General features: G+C 43.8%; 1 protein-coding gene and 1 long non-coding RNA gene across 2 annotated transcripts in view; both read left to right on the top strand.

The window, feature by feature from the left end:
* Window positions 1–17,046, top strand: part of IQSEC2 (IQ motif and Sec7 domain ArfGEF 2) — a 151,871-nt gene that overhangs the window by 69,368 nt on the left and 65,457 nt on the right.
* LOC148216251 (uncharacterized) lies at window positions 213–16,075 on the top strand. The gene is made up of 3 exons (XR_015795635.1): window positions 213–234; window positions 3,489–3,584; window positions 9,832–16,075. It is a non-coding gene; the product is annotated as an uncharacterized LOC148216251 (long non-coding RNA).

The raw sequence follows: 17,046 nt of genomic DNA, 5'->3' as shown, positions 1-17,046 counted from the left end.
GTCTAGGGTGATCAGCTGATGGAAGAGGAGAGAAGAGAAAGTTACGCCCTGCATGTTTCTGCGCCTTGCATCCTTCAAGGAGGGGTGATCTGAGCCACTTTTCGAGGTTCCTTGGATCCCCCTGCCTTGAAGAAGTAGGTGGGTCAAACGTGAAAAGGGAGAGGTCTGCAGAAAGAAGATACTGTAGAAAGAAGGAAGGAAGGAGACAACGGGAACGGTTATGGAGTCTGACCTGTGAGTGAATCCTTACTACTTCTCCTGGCAGGGATGGACATAGTGGGGTACAAGCAACTTTAGACAGCTGCCGATTGTGGGGGGGGGGAGGCAATATTACAAGGTACAGTGTTGCCAATCAGGAAGAGACATTATGAAAGGGAGGAGGCGGGGAGGAGCCATGGGCAGACCAGTGGCCAGTTGCTGGTGGGTGTTTGCTGGTGCCTGCTGACAGCTGAGTTCGCGTCTGATGTCAGAGAGGGACTTTGGTCAGATCGAGCCGGGGAGGCGTATTTTCCTTTAAATGAGTGGAGGTACTCAGCCAACACAGAGGAGTTAATGCTGAACTAGTAGGAAACTTGCTCTCTTGTTTTGTAGCATTTTGAAGAATGCCTAAATTGAATTACAGAGATTCAAAGGCAGAGCTGCAAATTGTTAGCTGTCATGCTGGCTTGGTGGGAGGGAAGGTGAAGCATTGCTGCCGGAAGCTGCCAATTCAGTTTCTCCTTCCATGTGCCTGCAAGAAATATTTCCTCTGTGGGGAAATGCTGGGAGAGAAGGAGATGCAGGAATGTGAGACTGGAGGAAATGTCAGGTTTTCTGAATACCCCAAGCTTGATAGAGCCAAGCATGGCAAGTGGATTTGGGGGAAGGACTGGCACACTGCCGAATATGAGAAGAGGCCTAAGTATTGGAAATGAAGCTCGCCCACTGGGCCTTTTGATGAGTCAGTGACCCTCATATTCTTAGGTTTCAGTCACATCTTTCAAAAGAGATGCTACAGCTCCAGTGGTGTGACTGAAATACATTTTGATCTTACTCAGGAATTTTTTCTTTTTACGACTTTGAGAGCCATGTTATCCTAGAGAGCTGCCCCAGTATTCATTTCCCCATACCAAGCCCTCTCATGCTGCACTTTATGAATTTCATCAGCAAACTGTTTTTCCTAGTGAACTCAGTGATGTGTGTACATTGTTGTAATAAGGAAGCTGAGCATGTTTGCATTCCTGTAGTCTGCAGAGCCTGTGATAGAAAGGAAGAGGGGTGTGAGAAGACAGAATTGCTGAGCTAACCTCATTTGCAGGAAAAAGAAATGGGAGTGAACCTTCTGAGAATATTTTGAGTAGACAATGGAGCATAGCAAAAGAGAGAATGCAGCTGGGATCCAAGGTCCTCCTTCATTTTGGCCACATACAAAGGCCTGCTGGAGGCTGTGATGTAAAGATCCATCTTTTGGACACCCTGCTTCAACTAGAAGCATCTTCTCAGCTGCTCTTGGAAATGAGAACTAGGGATTTATTGAGGGGGGGAGGGGAGAGAGAGAGAGAGGCACATCCCACCCACTAGCTTTGCCTCCTGCTATGGAATGTACACAGAATGGTTGAGGCTTGCTTGGTGCTAAAGCAAAGGCATTCTGCACATGGCCATGGTACTTTAGAGGAAGGCAGAGGCATATATGTTCAACAGTGCTGAGGGTGGAGAGGCCTTAAGTGTTCCAAATGAGTTTTCCCCACAGCAATTAATACAATTCAGTCCTTATATGGAAGGAAATAAAGCTGTGTTGGGCATGGAATCTCTCCCGTCACTGCCTTTGCCATTTGCAATCTTTTCATTCTGTATTCCATAACTGAATGAGAGCCGTAGCAAATGAATGCTATTCCCAACTGGAATTTACCTCCCCTCTTCCCCCCCGGCCCGTCTCACCCAGTTTAAGATTGATTTGTTTGCTTGTTTACTTGGCAGCAGGGACTGCCGTGGAGTGAGATTGAAAACCCAGCACCTGCTTTTAATAAATAGGTGGATATACACCCCCGTGCCAAGTTTTATGGTTAAAAATAGGTTCTGGGCCTAAGCCCTGATAAAGTCTCTGTGCTAGTACAGCAGAAGAGGCTTTCTGTATCTTTGGTGGCTGGAATGCAAAGCCTTTGATGGGCTCACCTTAATCTCTGCCTTTCTTACACCTCTACTCCCCCTCCCCTAAACTGGCTTCTTTATTTGAGGGTGGGGGAGGGAGGGGGGTTAGCAAACTTATGGTCCTCAAGTCATTGTTTTCTCCTTTCCCCATGCTGGTTATCTCATAGTACGTGGCTGAGAAACTTCTAGGATTTTTGTGGTGTGGTCTCTTTCTTTCTGGGGCCTTCTGTTTTAAAGAGGGTGGGGCTGGACCGCAGTCCTCTCCAGTGTATTTCTCTTGATTTGCAGGGGTGTGGTGTTGGTTGGGATTGGTGAGAAAGTTGCTGGTTTCCCTCTTTGGCTTTCTTTGGGAGCCCTGGTTTTCCTGTCTAGCTTTTCAGCAAACCCTTTCTTTTAACCTTGTACAGTCATGATAGTGAACCCTGAGTCTTTAGCTACACACAGATGCTTTCTTTTTTCCCTTCCATTAGATGCCCCAGTCCTTGTTCCCACCTTGAGCCTTCAAAATAAGAGGCATACCTTCCTGGGAAGGAGGGAGGGTGTTATGGGTCATGTAGTCATTGGCTGAGCTGGGAGGGCAGAATCACAGGGGCGGGCCAGAGGATTCCCTCTGTTGCAGACCATGCTGGATGTTTCTAACTTCTTGGTCGATTTGCATAGCAAAGGCTGCTGCAGGATCCCTAGGTCACCTTGTCACCCAAGATTTTTTCCCTTTTTGGTGGTGCTTTTTTAAAAAGGGCATCCAACCTCTGGCACTTCTTACCTGATCTCTTGACTCTTCCTATGGAATGAGTAGCTCAATTCTTGCTTGTGGTCCATGTTGTAGGCTCTCTCTCAGCCAGTCGCTCACTGTTCCGCCTCTTTGTGTCCTTGGCCCCTAATGCTTTCTTGCCCTCTCGGATCAGGCTGCCCGTGATTCTGTGCTGGTCCGGACTGCCATACTACCTCCTTTCTTTTCCCAGCTCCTGTGGCTTTTTGGCCTCACATCCTTGTTCCTGGGAACTGCTGCTGTCTGTTCTCTCCCTCTCTCTCTCTCTCTCTCTCTCTCTCTCTCTCTCTCTTCCTTTCTTTCTCTCTTCCTTCTTCCCTGGCCCAGTGTGTAGCTGAGTCTCTTTGTTTGGCCTGGGGGCGTTGCTATGTTTTTTTCTGTTTGTTCAGTGCTGTCCTTCTTTTTCTTGACTTTGTGTTTTTTCTTCTCTCTTCCTTCCCCTCTCTCTTCCTCTCCATTTCGGCACGCACCTTTCATCTATCTTCACATATATCCACTCTTCCCTTTATTTCCCCTTCCTTCCATCCACCCCTCTTGTCTTTCTCTCTTTTCCTGTCTCTCTCTGTTGCTCCGTCTCTGCTGCCTTCTGTAGGTCGTCCACGTGTCCCACTCTGCACCAGTACTGCTGCTCTGCTCAGTCGCTTCTCCACTCGCAACTAGCTTCCCCTGCCAGGCACACAGGCTGCAGGTAAGCCACTCAGAATCCCCACCCACCCACATCCTCACTCAAAGCCATGGCCATATCTTGACATGCCACCTGATCCACAAATCCAGCATCCCTTAGGAAGTTTTGAGGCAGTGCTGGGGTGGAGCTGGGGAGTGCCTTCCTGTAGAGGAGATGTGTTGATCTACCATTTCCATCATTCCCAACCAGCTCCCCAAGGTGGGAAGGAGACTTAGAGCACTGAGAAGCCCGGGCTTTCTGGGTTCTTCCTCATCACTGGCAAGCAATTCTGATCCTCAGGTCAGGATTCCAGAATTCCACGACAGCCAAGATTCTGGAGTTCCATGACAGTTTTGGGTAGGGACCACAGCCAGTCACGTTTAGGTGGGCCCTGGATGGGATTTTTTTCAGGAAGTCACCTTCTTTCTCACTTTCTCACTGCCGCTGCCTATTTTCTTGCCCCTGTCCCCTTGGCCCAATCCACATACCCTTCAGAGGGAAAGGACAAAGCAAGGAGAAGTTGCTACTGCTTCTTTCAGGGCAGGCAATAACAGTAGTTGGAGCCATAGAGGCAGAACTCTGCTATGGGCCTTCCCTTGGCATATGTCAACTCCTGATGCCAGCTTGATGAACAGGGAAGACTTTTTTGCCAGCATAAGGGAATTCTGGATTTAATTTTCTCCATGATCACAACATTTTTACACTGTAACCTCTGTCACAGCTCACTGTGCCTCAGTTCCTGCCGCCCCTCTGAACTGTGTTGATTTCAATTACATTTCATCAACAGCTACCTCCTTTTCCCCCCTCTCCTGTCTTCTGCCTAGATTAGGCAAGAAAGATCATCTCAGTTTAGGCTTCTGAGAGTCTGGGATTGTTCTGTTCAGGTGGATCCGGTTCAGGCAGAAACTCTGGATATGTATGCAGGAGGGTTGAGAGGCTTGTAAGAATATACATCAAATGTCTCAGATAGGAACTGTGGGAGCATGGGTAAGGGACCATTAAAAGACAAGAATATCTGTGTGTCAGTAAGTGGATCTTGACATTGAATTTCAGCATGAAGGAGTTGCTAATTGTGATTATTTTTCTATTATTTTTCTTTTTTCTTGGCACGCATGTGTGCTTGTATGTGTGCATTTATGTGTATATTTAAAACCTGCTTCCTACTTTTCTATGCAGTAATAGTCTTTAGGGGAACTGACCATTACACGTTAAGTTTGTTTGTGCAACTAGCATAGCTTTTCTTGTGGCGCCTAGTGTACTTACATGACACAAGCTTTGGATCAGAGCCCATTTCATCAAATTCTTGGGATATTATTCTAATTTAGTAATTGTGTTGGATGAACTGGATCCCAATTTGCAAAGGCTCATGCCATAATAAATATGTAAGTCTTTCAGGGGCCATAAGATTTTGGTTTCGCTGCAGCACACCTTCATGGTGATAGCTCTTTATATTATTTTCAGTTTGCCTGATTGCTGATATTTTTTATTTCTAGCAAGTTTTCTGTTAATTAAAAGGCTATTAAAGATAAGGAGCCTAACCAGAAATAACACATGTACTAGAAAATGAGTATACCAAGTGGCCCAGGATTGTAGCATGCATGAATGATTGTGATAGAAGGCTTGTTGATGCATTCCTATGGTCTGTGGCCCATCAGAGTTGATGCAGCTTTTCAGCCATGTAGAAGAACCCACCAGAGGCATGAAAGAGAATCCTTTTAGCTGTCTGAGAGGCAAAAATGAGGTTGCTCAGCATATGGCAGATTGCAGGACAGATTGCTGGTAGGCTGTGTTTAGGTTAGTAGGCCTTGTCTTATGCACCAGTATTGATTCTGCCGACCGTCCTATTGACTGGTGCATGGATTGATTGATTGAGGCTTCTATAGATGGATGGGTGGGTGGAGGCTTCTATACACATAGTCCTCATTTTGCAACCCCAACTGGGACTGGCAATTCAGCTGTTAAGCAAAGCAGTCTCTAACTGAAACCGTGACTGTCCTTATGAACTTACTTCAGCTTTCCTTTGCTTTACAGACCTGCGAAGAATGTAAATGCAAGGATTGGTTGCCAAGTTACTTTTTCATCACTGTTGTAACTGCAAATGGTTGCTAAACGAGGACTACTTGTACTGCTCAGTTCCATAGGCTCATGAAAACCTAGGTTGAAATATATTCATATAGTTTAGCCATTGTGAGCAATGTTACCCTATGGCAAAACATAACCACTGAAGAAATAGCACATGGCACAGAGGACCTGAGCAACAGGTTGCATAATTTCAGTTGAACCTTTTCTAGCTACTCTTACAGTGGACAGAATTGCCATTTTATCTGTAAATGCCTGGCTCATAGATCATTTATTTGTTTGTTTGTTTGTTTATATGTCACATTTATATAGCTGCCCATCTCACACAAAGTGACTCTGGGCAGCGTACAACAATTAAATAAAATAACAAATGGATAAAAACAATCATTAAAAGATAAAAAGTGATTATTAAAATGAAAACATCAAAAATTTAATAAAATTTAAATTTTAAAATATACAAACCCCATAGAGAGAGCAGAATATCAGTTACAGTGGAGCCGTCTAAAAATGTCTCTGGTTCCCAAAGACCCACAGGTCTTGAGGGACTTCCTAAACAACAGCAGGGAAGGGGCGAACCTCACTTCAGGGGGAGAATGTTCCACAAGGAGGGAGCCACGGCAGAGAAAGTCTACCTCCTGGGACCCACCGAATGCAAGTCCCTGGCCATTGGAACATGTAGCATACCTTCCCTGCCAGATCTAATGGGATGGGCTGATGTAATTGGGGAGAGGCGGTCCCTCGGATAACCCAGCCCCATGCCATGAAGGGCTTTAAAGGTCAAAAACAGCACCTTGAATTGGGCCCGGAAGCAGACTGGCAGCCAGTGCAACTCGCAGACCAGAGGTGTAACGTATGCTCTTCTAGGAGCACTCATAACTGCCTGCGCTGAGCATTCTGCACCAGCTGAAGCTTCCAGATACTCTTCAAGGGCAGCCCCATGTAGAGGGCATTACAGTAGTCCAATCTGGAGGTGACTAGGACATGAGTGACTGTGAGCAGAACCTCCTGATCCTGGAAGGGCCGCAATTGGCACACAACATGAAGCTGTGCAAAGGCCTTCCTAGCCATGGCTGCCGCATGCTCTCTGAGCAGGAGTCGCAAGTCTAGGAGGACCCCCAGATTGCACACTGGGTATGTCTGGGGCAGTGCCACCCCATCCAGCACCAAAGATGGTACAGTCCCAGAACCAGCAGGACCCAAAGCCATTCAGTCTTGCCAGAGAGAACGTGGCTTGGAAAAGTCAGCCCTTTTGCTACTTCCGCTCCTCCAAAAAAGCCCATTTGTATGTGTGTGTATGTGCACTTATGTGAGAAAGAGAGAGATACTGGAATTTCTTTGAGCAAAAACAATTGTACTGTTCTTGCTGCTTCTACGAACAATGCTTTACCATTTTAAAAAGCACGTGACTTAGCTGCACTTTCAAATGTAGAGCCCTTATTGTCTACATAGGAGCACATTCCTTCCTTTCTTTTCTGTCATGAGATGGTTATGTGAGATTTTTCCACTTGCTAGAGAGGAGTGGATCGTCCTTTCACAAGCGCAAAGTTTCCCAGAGGGGAGCGAGCAGCCAGGGCTAGCTGATCCAGGCTGCATAAAGAGACACAGAAACATCCACCTTTTTGCGGTCGTTTAGTGGCTATTGGATTTTGCCAACTTAGGAAAGGCCTACCAAGACAAAAAGTGCAATGGGTATTTTACCTGTTTTGAAGAAATTAGCAAGCTGAGTTCCTAAAGATTCTGGTTAAGAGAGAGCAGTGGTGAAAAGGCCCCCTTTTTTCCTGACGCTCTGGAAGAGAGTCACTGAAAATCACAGGAGATGATGTTTATAGGGAGGCCATTAGGGGCAGCAGAAAGGAGACAGACAAATTATTGGGCATCTGCAAGGAAGCTATCAGGATCATTGTTTTGGGCTTCTGAAGATGATAAATGATGATGACAGTGGTGTCATGTGTCAATAAGACAACCCAAATGGCTCTTTAATCCTAATTAAACAAGGGTTTGAAGACCCTTGTTCTTATGAAGAAGTATTTCTGTGAAGCATCCTTAATGTTTTTTATTCCTTTTCCACCTTAAGTTGGAGAAATGTTTAACACTTTTATCTCTAAAACCACAAAGGTATATCTGTCCTTTATCAATTAGTAACCAGGCATTCTCCTCCTAAGAACTGAAGCATGGTGAGGAGCAAATCTCTGTATACAGGCTGTGAAATGTCTGTGTAATATGTGTATAGCATCCTGAACATCTGTACAGAATCTATGTAATGTCTGAGATAAACAGATAGATAGATCTCCTGAAGTGAGTGGAGGCATTATTTGAAGGATTACCTCTTCAAGAAAAGAAATCTCTATCCTTTTATACTTATTCCTAAAGAGGATATCCACTCCCTAGAGGACAATTCCAGTGTGCATTCTGTGTCCATGTAGGCATTGACAACTCTCAAAGAGTTACAGTAAAGGGGCAGGGCAAGGCAACTGTGCAATGCCCCTGAGTGATTGGCTGTACACAGTGATGTAGCTAAGTCTTACATTTCATGCCACGTTCCATCCACGAACTATTTCAAGTTTTCTTTCTTTTGAAACCAGATCTGTTCAGCACAGTCAAAATACGGGACCGCATTTGGATTCATTCAATTATCCAAATACCAAGCAAAATCTGTTGGCATATGCAAACATTTGTATCGTTTTGGCCAAACCTAGTAGAAGAGAAGTAGAAGTGGCCATTATGTTATGACAGAATTGAGGGCCAGGAGATTCTGGGATGTTCTTGGAATTGACTGGACAATGCTACGTAACAGGTGTTGAACTTGATCCTTCCACTCACTGAGTGGAATGTTCCTTTACATCCAAAAAAGTGAATAATGACAGAGTTTTTTAAAGTTTCTTTTGTACAATAGAGGCAGTCAGGATCGCATACAAAGCAACAGTAAAACTAATATAAAGGTGATAAAACCCAGACAATATAGATAATTGAAGGCAAGTTTAAAGATCCTAAGGACTTTTATCTAAGAGTGCAATAACTTCAATAAAAGTGGATTCATACACAGGCTACAAGAACTATAGCAAAGTTGCTGTTTTGTTATTCAGGCAGAAAAAAAGGTTTTGTTCACAGACATTCAGAAATAGTCCTACTGAGTGTTTTACTGTCTTTGCTCTTGTGAACAGAAGGTGGATGGGAGACCTCAGTGTTAACTGAAATAATGATTTGGCACATAAATAAGGTGTTATGTTCCATGTGTGTTAGTAGTTAAAAGATGAATGCAAAAAAAAAAAGCAAACTGAGATGCATTGGGCAAAGTAGCAGTGGGTTATACTGTAGAATAAAATTCCCAAAGGGTAAGTTGGCATTGTACTGCTAAACAGTGAAATGGGTTTCTCCACCAATCCTGTGTTCCTTGTTGCTTCACTAGCAGCTGTGTTTTGGAGTCCTGCTCATTTTTGCAAGAAGAAGATAAAGAGGGAGGAACTGTATATACCTTTCATACAAGGGACAGTGTGGATTTCTAGGCAATGCCTTGGCAGTTTAACACCTAGCTAGTTTAAAATTGCCACATATTTTAGGATTGCCTGCTGCTATGCCTTTGTAACAGCTGCATATAATCAGACATTACCAGCTTTAAAAAAAAAAAAGCTTATTTCTGTGCTTGGAAAGCTTCTTCTGTTGACCTCTTTAATAGCAGGGCTGAGCTGCTACTGGAGGAACAGAACCAGGGCAAGTCCATTTTTCCTTCACATCTTACCTCGTAACCCTTGATTTGACCCTAGAGGACTATTCCAATTTCTTCCACTGTTAGATCTTTATGGATTCTCCTACTCTCGTCTGAATAGCTGGATTGTAGTCAAGCAAAACAGTGAGAAAAAGTGATGATGAAGCTAGGAATAAGTAGTAGAGCATAAATGTTGTAATTCTGTCTGCTTCTGTAGCTTGAGAGGTTTGCTAAACTGAAGAGCTGAAGAAGTAGGAGGTTCTGTGGATTATGGTTTGGCAACCCAAAAAGTGTGTGTGTATAGAAGACATTGAAAAGCCAAATGTTAAGTCCCCTTGCACCATCCCCCCGTTCCACCTTGCAGCTTCATTACATCTCCATCTCCATTTCAACCATCACTCCACTGCCCCTGCCCCTAATCATGGTGGGTGTGTCCTCGGGATGATAATCCATCTCTGTCTGTTTGTCTGTCCCTTCCCCACTTTCTAGGGATGATGACGAGGCTGAGGACGTCCACCAGTTTTGTTGCCCTGCCTCTGAATGCAGCAGCCCCTCCTCTAGGTAACCTGGAGGGGGCACAGCCATCCCCTTCCATGCCTTGCACTTCTAACTTGGGCCCTGAAACTTCACCACACCAGCTTCACCCCCATGGCTCCCTGGGAATGGGCTCAGAGACCGTTCCAGAGACACCCCTTGCCTCCTCCTGCACAGATCGAGCAAGAGTGAACATCAGTCAGTTGTTGTCTTCATTCAGCTTTTGAACCTGCAAGCCCCTATGCATTTGTCTCATCTCGTGCCTTAGGCGGCTCCTGCCCTCTTGCCTCGCTCCGCAGTCTTGGCTGTTGGGATCCCAGCTTTTTTATTAGCCCCACTCCTGTGTCTTTACTGTTAAACCAGACATGCAGAAAGTTAAGAGGAAGCTTTTTAAAAATACCTTCTCAGATAGGTATGAAATGATGGTGGAAATGTCAGTGGTTTCTTTCCTTGATAACCAGAGGAAGGCCAATAAACAGAAGCAACAAAGATTCTTTATTTGAAGGCAGTCTTCACGTACTTCCTGCCCCATTTTTGCTTTAATGTTTAATTTTGTGCCACTTAGACACAATCTTCCGTACTCCTTTGGGCTGTGCATTTTACAGTTTGTTTGTTTTTATTCTTAAATTTGCTGCCTGCCCACTGGCCCAACTCTTTCCTTCATAGCTGCCTGATACCCAGATACACAATTGAATCAGGTGATGTTTTGCTTTTCCTATCGCTTTGTTTTCATGTCATGAAAAAAGCTTCTGAAGTAAGGTTTCATACACTGCACTAAGACAGAAAGTGATTTGTTTGGATTTGGCTGATCATGTTGGGCGAAGAAAAACACTCTGGTGGAAAAAACACATTTTATTGCATAGCAAGTTGTGCTGACACAGCCAGTTGCCTGCTGTGGAATTTATTTTAGGAATGAAAAGGTAGGATGAAATTGTATTTTTTAAAAATAATGGTTGCTTAAGCAGTAGACCATGGCTTAAAAAGCCATGACTTAGTGCAGTATGTGAATCCAGTTTTTATATCAGGCTGCTTGTTAAAGGCACAGGAACCTTGCTAATATAAATGGGGCAACAAGCCTGCTTAGCTGGTGATGTTGAGTTTAAACTAAGGCTACAGTATCTGGATTGCAAAAGTCCAGACCTCCGTGAGATAGCAGCAGAGAGAGAATTTCCTGTATGTCTTTCCGTCCGTCTGGTGGTCATCCTGGTTTTGTAGCCCAGATGCGGTAGCCCTACGTTGGGCAGAACCCTGCTCCTCATGCTTATCTCCCTTCCCTCTTCACCTTTAGCCTTTGACTTTTCATTTCTTTTTCTAACCCAGGCTTGCTTCTGCAGTTTCTCTTGAGTTGTTTTTGATGTGCTTGAAAAGAAAGAGATGCTTGGGCTTAACCCTTCCTGTAAGTCATACTTCCTAAATCCAAAAATGTTAGGCTGCCACTAATGGCAGCCTAGTGGGAGAAAAAAAAAAATCAAGCTAGTGGAGCTTTAGTCTTTATGGGAGAAAATGCTGTTTTTAAAGGCAATGGAGTGATAAAAAGCTGTCTAACCTATCCAGACTTCAGAAGGGAGGCCTTGTTGACTCAATAGCAGGAAAGGGTGCTCTGCACATTCTCAGGAATTGTGTTTCCAAGCCAATCCATAGGTTCATGGGATAATAAACCATAGCCACACCCCCTAACCTGAGGGACTATGGCTGGTTTTGGAAACAACTAGATAGTAGCAAGGCCAAATTCAAGCCAAGCCTGGTTAGAATTTCATGAGACATTTCAGTCTGGAACTGTATCTTGAACGGACTTCACTTCTTTTCGGTTTTGAAGACGTGTATAAAAGCTGACCAGTTTCCTTATGTATAATATTTTCTGTTTCATCTATTGCTGGAACTTTCCTGTTCACAAAGAGAACAAATTCAAGCCCCAATCCTGACCATGTATATACTCAAGGAAGTGCTTCCTGATTTACTTGTGAAACAGGTCAAGTCTTCACTCACCACTGCATCCTTTAGAGTATGTCTGTTTTCATTGCTTGTATGCTTCGTCAGTCTTTCCAAGGACCCTTCACTCATTATGTTTCTCCGGTGTGCATCTAAAATTGCAAAGAGCAAATGGTGTGATGGCTACATGCATTGGACAGGCACACACATCAGAGATCTGGGAAGGGCTGCAGCTCTGTGCTGAGTTTACACAGGGTAGCAGACCTGTTTTTACTGGCACATAATGTATGAAATGGCCTTGGTCTTGTCTTTGGAACAGACTCTGCCTAATATCCTTTAGTCTCTTGCTCTAATCAGTTTACATATTTTTCTATGCAGACGCATAAGCCTTAAATCTTACCCCTTCCATTCCTGCTTTATTGCCATCCCCACCCCATTGAGGATGGGAGGATAAGTGTGTCTCCAAACAACAACCTTTTCCCTTCCCACCTGTCTGCAGATCTTGCACTGACCCTTAGGGGTGCTCTTACATGCACTTTTCCTGCCTTTTGCTGCTCTGTCGTCAGCCTTCCTTGCTTTCAGGATGCTGCCCAAAAGAACATTGAAGTCAACCAAAAAGGAACTCTCTGGAAGCAGCTTCAATTGCTTGTTCCCTATGGGACTCTGCCCAAGCAGTGCACCAGCCTCTAGCCTGCAGGACTATAACCTTTCAGCTTCCTTTCTTCCTTCCTTCCTCCCTCCCTCCCTTGGGGCTCTAGGACCTATTCTCCATCTCCCCAGGAAGCACCTGGAGGCAACAGTTCTCTGTTTAATCAAGCAGTCTGCTCCAGCATCGCAGACTGGGTGTGGGCTAGGAATCCTGCATCCCAGATCCTTCGGAGGATTTTGCAGGCCGGGCAATATGGAGACTGTATGCTCTTATACCATGGATTGTGCATCACCACTGTTGTATCTGTACAGTCACCTGCATTGGCATTACACATAGGATGCTGCATTCTCATCCAGGCAGCCTGTGGATTCACTGGAAGAGAGAGTGGCTAAGTGGAGGGAGGAGGAAAGCATGTGGGATGATATCAACATGGAGATATTGTTGGACGTGTATTTTGATATGCAATCCAGCATGATGAAAATGCCTACTTCCTCCTCAAGTTGTAAACACACAAAAGTGAAAACTCTGTGATGTAGAATTGGCTAAGCAAGATTATATGTGCTGAGGCCACAGGAAAGCTGTGTTCCAGTTGAGTGGATTAGACAAACCTGATTGGTGAGGGGTTGAAGTATTTGGAATTCTGTACAAAACAAATTTCCATGTATTCTCCTTGGGAAATAATGTTAAAGAGATGTAAAGCAAAAATTTGGGATATGGCCATAAATCTGTGGTAAATCACATGCTTTCTTGCAGAAGGTTCCATATCTACCTTCAGTTAAGAAGATCTGGGGTATCAGGGATGGAAAGTGCTTTGGCCCTGAGTTTTTCTACTTCAAAGTAGTGTTCTCTAGCTGCCTGGGGCTTCAGCTCCTAGAACTTCCACACAGCATGAGAATTCTGGAAGGGCCCCAGGTTGGGAAGGCTGAAGTAGAAAACACTAAGTGCAGTGGGCATAAATTAGCTTCATATAAACCAGACTGATATATATGGACGTATCCCTGGACATAAATAGTTGAGCAAAATGACCTCTTCAAAGGTAGCAGTTAGCTATGCCTTTCCTTTCTACTTGGGGCCCTCCAGATGAGTTGGCCTACACCTAGCCTCTGCATGCTATTTGGGGATAATGAGAATTGTAGTCCAAATCATCTGGAGACAACCAAGTGGGGAAAAGCTAGGCAGGGGACTGACATTTTTCATCCGGATGCTACTGGGATAAATCATGCAAAGCAAGTGAAAGTTTAACCCTCATTGGAATGGCAGTGTCTGAACTAAGCTGAAAGTGAAATAACTTACTACTGGAGTTAAGATGGGAGTAAGCAACTGCTATTTGAACAGGTAGGTGCTGAGTGTTATATCATCATGGCAACATCCTTCCCAAAGATACCTGGGTGGTTGGGACTGCAGGTTGCAGCCATAGCACCTGCAGGAAGGGAGATCATGGTGAATCCCTTGCCAGCATTGCATTTCCATCTCAGCACTTCTGGGCAGAGTCCAACCAAAAGGAAAGATGTTTTGGATAACACGGGTATCAAGGGATCAGAAATCTGCTAGAAACAACATCTTCCATATGGAAAACATTTCTATGTAGGAAATGATGTTTTGCTTGGTTTTACAGTGAAATATAGAAGTCTGTTATAATTACATGTGATACTGTGGATACATGGTTTACATGCTATTTCCCTCACTGACTTAGTTTCTGGTTTGGAATCTGTTGTGTTTGGAACATCCCCAACTTAAAATTTACAGATTGGAAGCCTATTGGCCTGTTTTACTGCTTTCTGGCTGTATAATGTCCGTGCCTTTTCCCAAACGCATTCTGGAAAATGTGTTACATTTTCTCTCTGCTAGTGTAATCCTAACATCCTGATATATTAGCTGTCATTTAATAATCAAGAGTAGGCTAAGAAATCACTACTTGCCCTTTTCTTTCTCTGGGGATCTTAGCCATGGCTAAATATTATGACTGCATTGACCTTAAAAATGACCCTTACAAAGAATGTAAGCTTGTTTCATAGCCTGATTAAGGTGGGGACTCTAGCATTATGCATTAATAAAGTTGGTGGAGAAAATCCCCTTAGCAAGGGTTAAAATGGTTGTGGTAAAGATGCAATCTGGTGACCCAATCTTAATCTCCCAGTCCTAGTTGACATATCAGGAGCCTTACTCCTGCACCAGCCTTCTGTCATAGACTGAGTCCCAAACGATGTATTATTAGGATTAGGTGACTGTGACCAACCTGTTTATGCCCAGTAATATTTTATTAAAGAAGACCCATGAATTATCAACATCACTTTCAGTTTCCCCATCTCCTCCCTTTAAGCAACACCAGTGAATTGATCAAGGGTGGGGAATGTCTGTTTGAACTGATGCCATCTCTTGTCATGGTAAAAAACTGTAACCGGGGTTGGTGAGAAAGTAATGAACATTAGCAGCTGCTATGCATTTTTTTTCTGGAAAAATTCAGGCCTGAGGAAGAAGATTTAGCAGCTAATAAAGAAACAATGTATTTGTAGAAGAGGGCAGGCTGGAATTTGAACTTTTCTGCTATCAGATTCCATTCTGACTCTGCTACATGTTTGGTTAGAAAGTTTTCAGATCTCTTCCCCGTAACCATGAGGGCTAGGTGCTTGCTTGCTTGCTTGCTTGTTTGTTTTTTCCAAGAAAGCTCAGATTCTCAGGATTCCACAAATACTGGATTCTAGTAAGCCATACAGCACACACACTGTTGTCCAACTCTGGGTCTGGCAGATTTCTAGAACCACTTTCCCCCCGTCTTTCCCCTGCCTCAAAAAGATGGTACTGTATGTTTCTGCAAGTTGTGCAAACTGTATCAATCTCCTCTCACTTTTGTGCAATTGAAAGCACGGCTTTCCATATAGCAGCTGTGCAAAATAAATGAACTGCCCATTCAGGTATGCAAAAAAAAAAAAAAAAAGATTTGTTTGATCACATACATTCTGAGTGTGCAAAATGAGTTCTACGCTAGCTTATAGGTATGAAAAAAGGGTGTGTATTACTTTATTGTTCTTTGTATTAACCTGCCTCTCCTTGTCCACTGTCCCTCATCTAGGCAGGTATGCAAAATGAGTAAGTTTCCACTCCCTATTGGACCTTGAGTGTGTCGTATGAGACTTTGCATTGCCCCAGGATGCAATGCACACCAAGAAAGGGCTGTATCATAAGAAGCAGACATAAAGATTAAATGTCAAGTCGCCAGCTGGTCTTGGCCAGCCCTGTCTTACTCACTAAATAGCCAGTCACCAAAATGCGCATATGTGTGTGCAGACATGGTGGTACAGATCAATGCTGCAGGGAGAGAGGCTGGAGAGAGAAGCCCTTTCCTTTCATTGTGGAGTTTGTTAGGAATGCATGACTTGGATCCATCCTTGGGGGCCATTCCCTGGTTCCTTCTTTGCTCAGCTACTCCAGTGTCCTGCCAAATATGGGCTGTGCCATATCAATGCGTGCTGCTTCAGGAAGCCCATTGCTCCATGTCCCCCCAGCCCCCTCTGAACCATCTGTGTAAATAAGAAATAAACGTCTTTATAACAAATGCTCTTGTGTATCAAACAATTTCAGTCAATAATTGAAAGGAGTCTGTCTTCTCTGAACTAAACAATAAAGTCAATAACAATTAAATGGTTCTCTTTGATGACTTCTGGCTCTCCTCACTTCTGTTGGCTCTCACATTCTTTGGAAATCAAAAACTAAATGGGAATTGGATGGCTCTTGAATCCTTGGGTGGGTCCAGGGTATTGGAGGTCCAGAAGATGGAGAAAGAGTGAATGGTATCAGCGAAGGAAGTGGTTCCCTCTTTTCACTTGCCTATAGTGTATTTTGTCCCACTGAATTCCCGTTTCTATAGTACTTTTTTCCTTGCCCAAACTAGTGCAGTCAGTAGCCTCCTGATATTTCTCCAACCTTTCTCTGCTTTGACATTTTGAACATTTTATTTTCCTCTAAGGTTGTAGCAAAATTGTGCAGAATGTCAAAATCATATGTAAAAGAAAGACTACCAACAATGGTGTGTATGCCTGCATTGACTGGTTCCTCTTCATTAGATGTTTAAAGCCAGTGACTTGCAAAGAGACAAGAGTTTACAAATAAATGTATCTCATTGATTCCACTACATGATGATGCTGGCTGGAGAGGGAGACAGGAAGTATAAATTTCTGTTTCACCCTAGCTCAAAAGTCGATACTTGGGGACTGGGTGAGGCTGGTCTTTATACTGTATATCCAATGCACTTTGAAGATACTGTACTGTAAGGATTTAGATAGGAATTCCAGATCTTTCCAATTCAATACCTGGGTGTATCTTGCCTGCAACTTCCAGCAATGCTGTCTGGGAACCCTGAGAGTCTCAACTGGATTGGGAAAAACTGTGACAAGTAGAATTTTTTATATAATCAGCTTGCCCAATATATATAGCTTCTGTTTCTCATTCATGATGTTCATGTGGCAAGAGGAAGAAGCTATTTGATGTGAAGCATATCTGGAAAAGAGAAGCTTGGAAATGAACCAAAGAAATTGCCGTTTCAACAAGAGGGGAAAATGTAGTGATGAAGAACTATTGGTTAAAACAAAGCATCA

Source organism: Python bivittatus, unplaced genomic scaffold (genome assembly GCF_059951505.1).
Source record: "Python bivittatus isolate LINGU-HERP-01145 unplaced genomic scaffold, Pbiv_v1 ctg000220_np1212, whole genome shotgun sequence".
NCBI lineage: Eukaryota > Metazoa > Chordata > Lepidosauria > Squamata > Pythonidae > Python > Python bivittatus.
The sequence above is the reverse complement of the archived record's forward strand: the minus strand, read 5'-3'. Positions and strand labels throughout refer to the sequence as shown.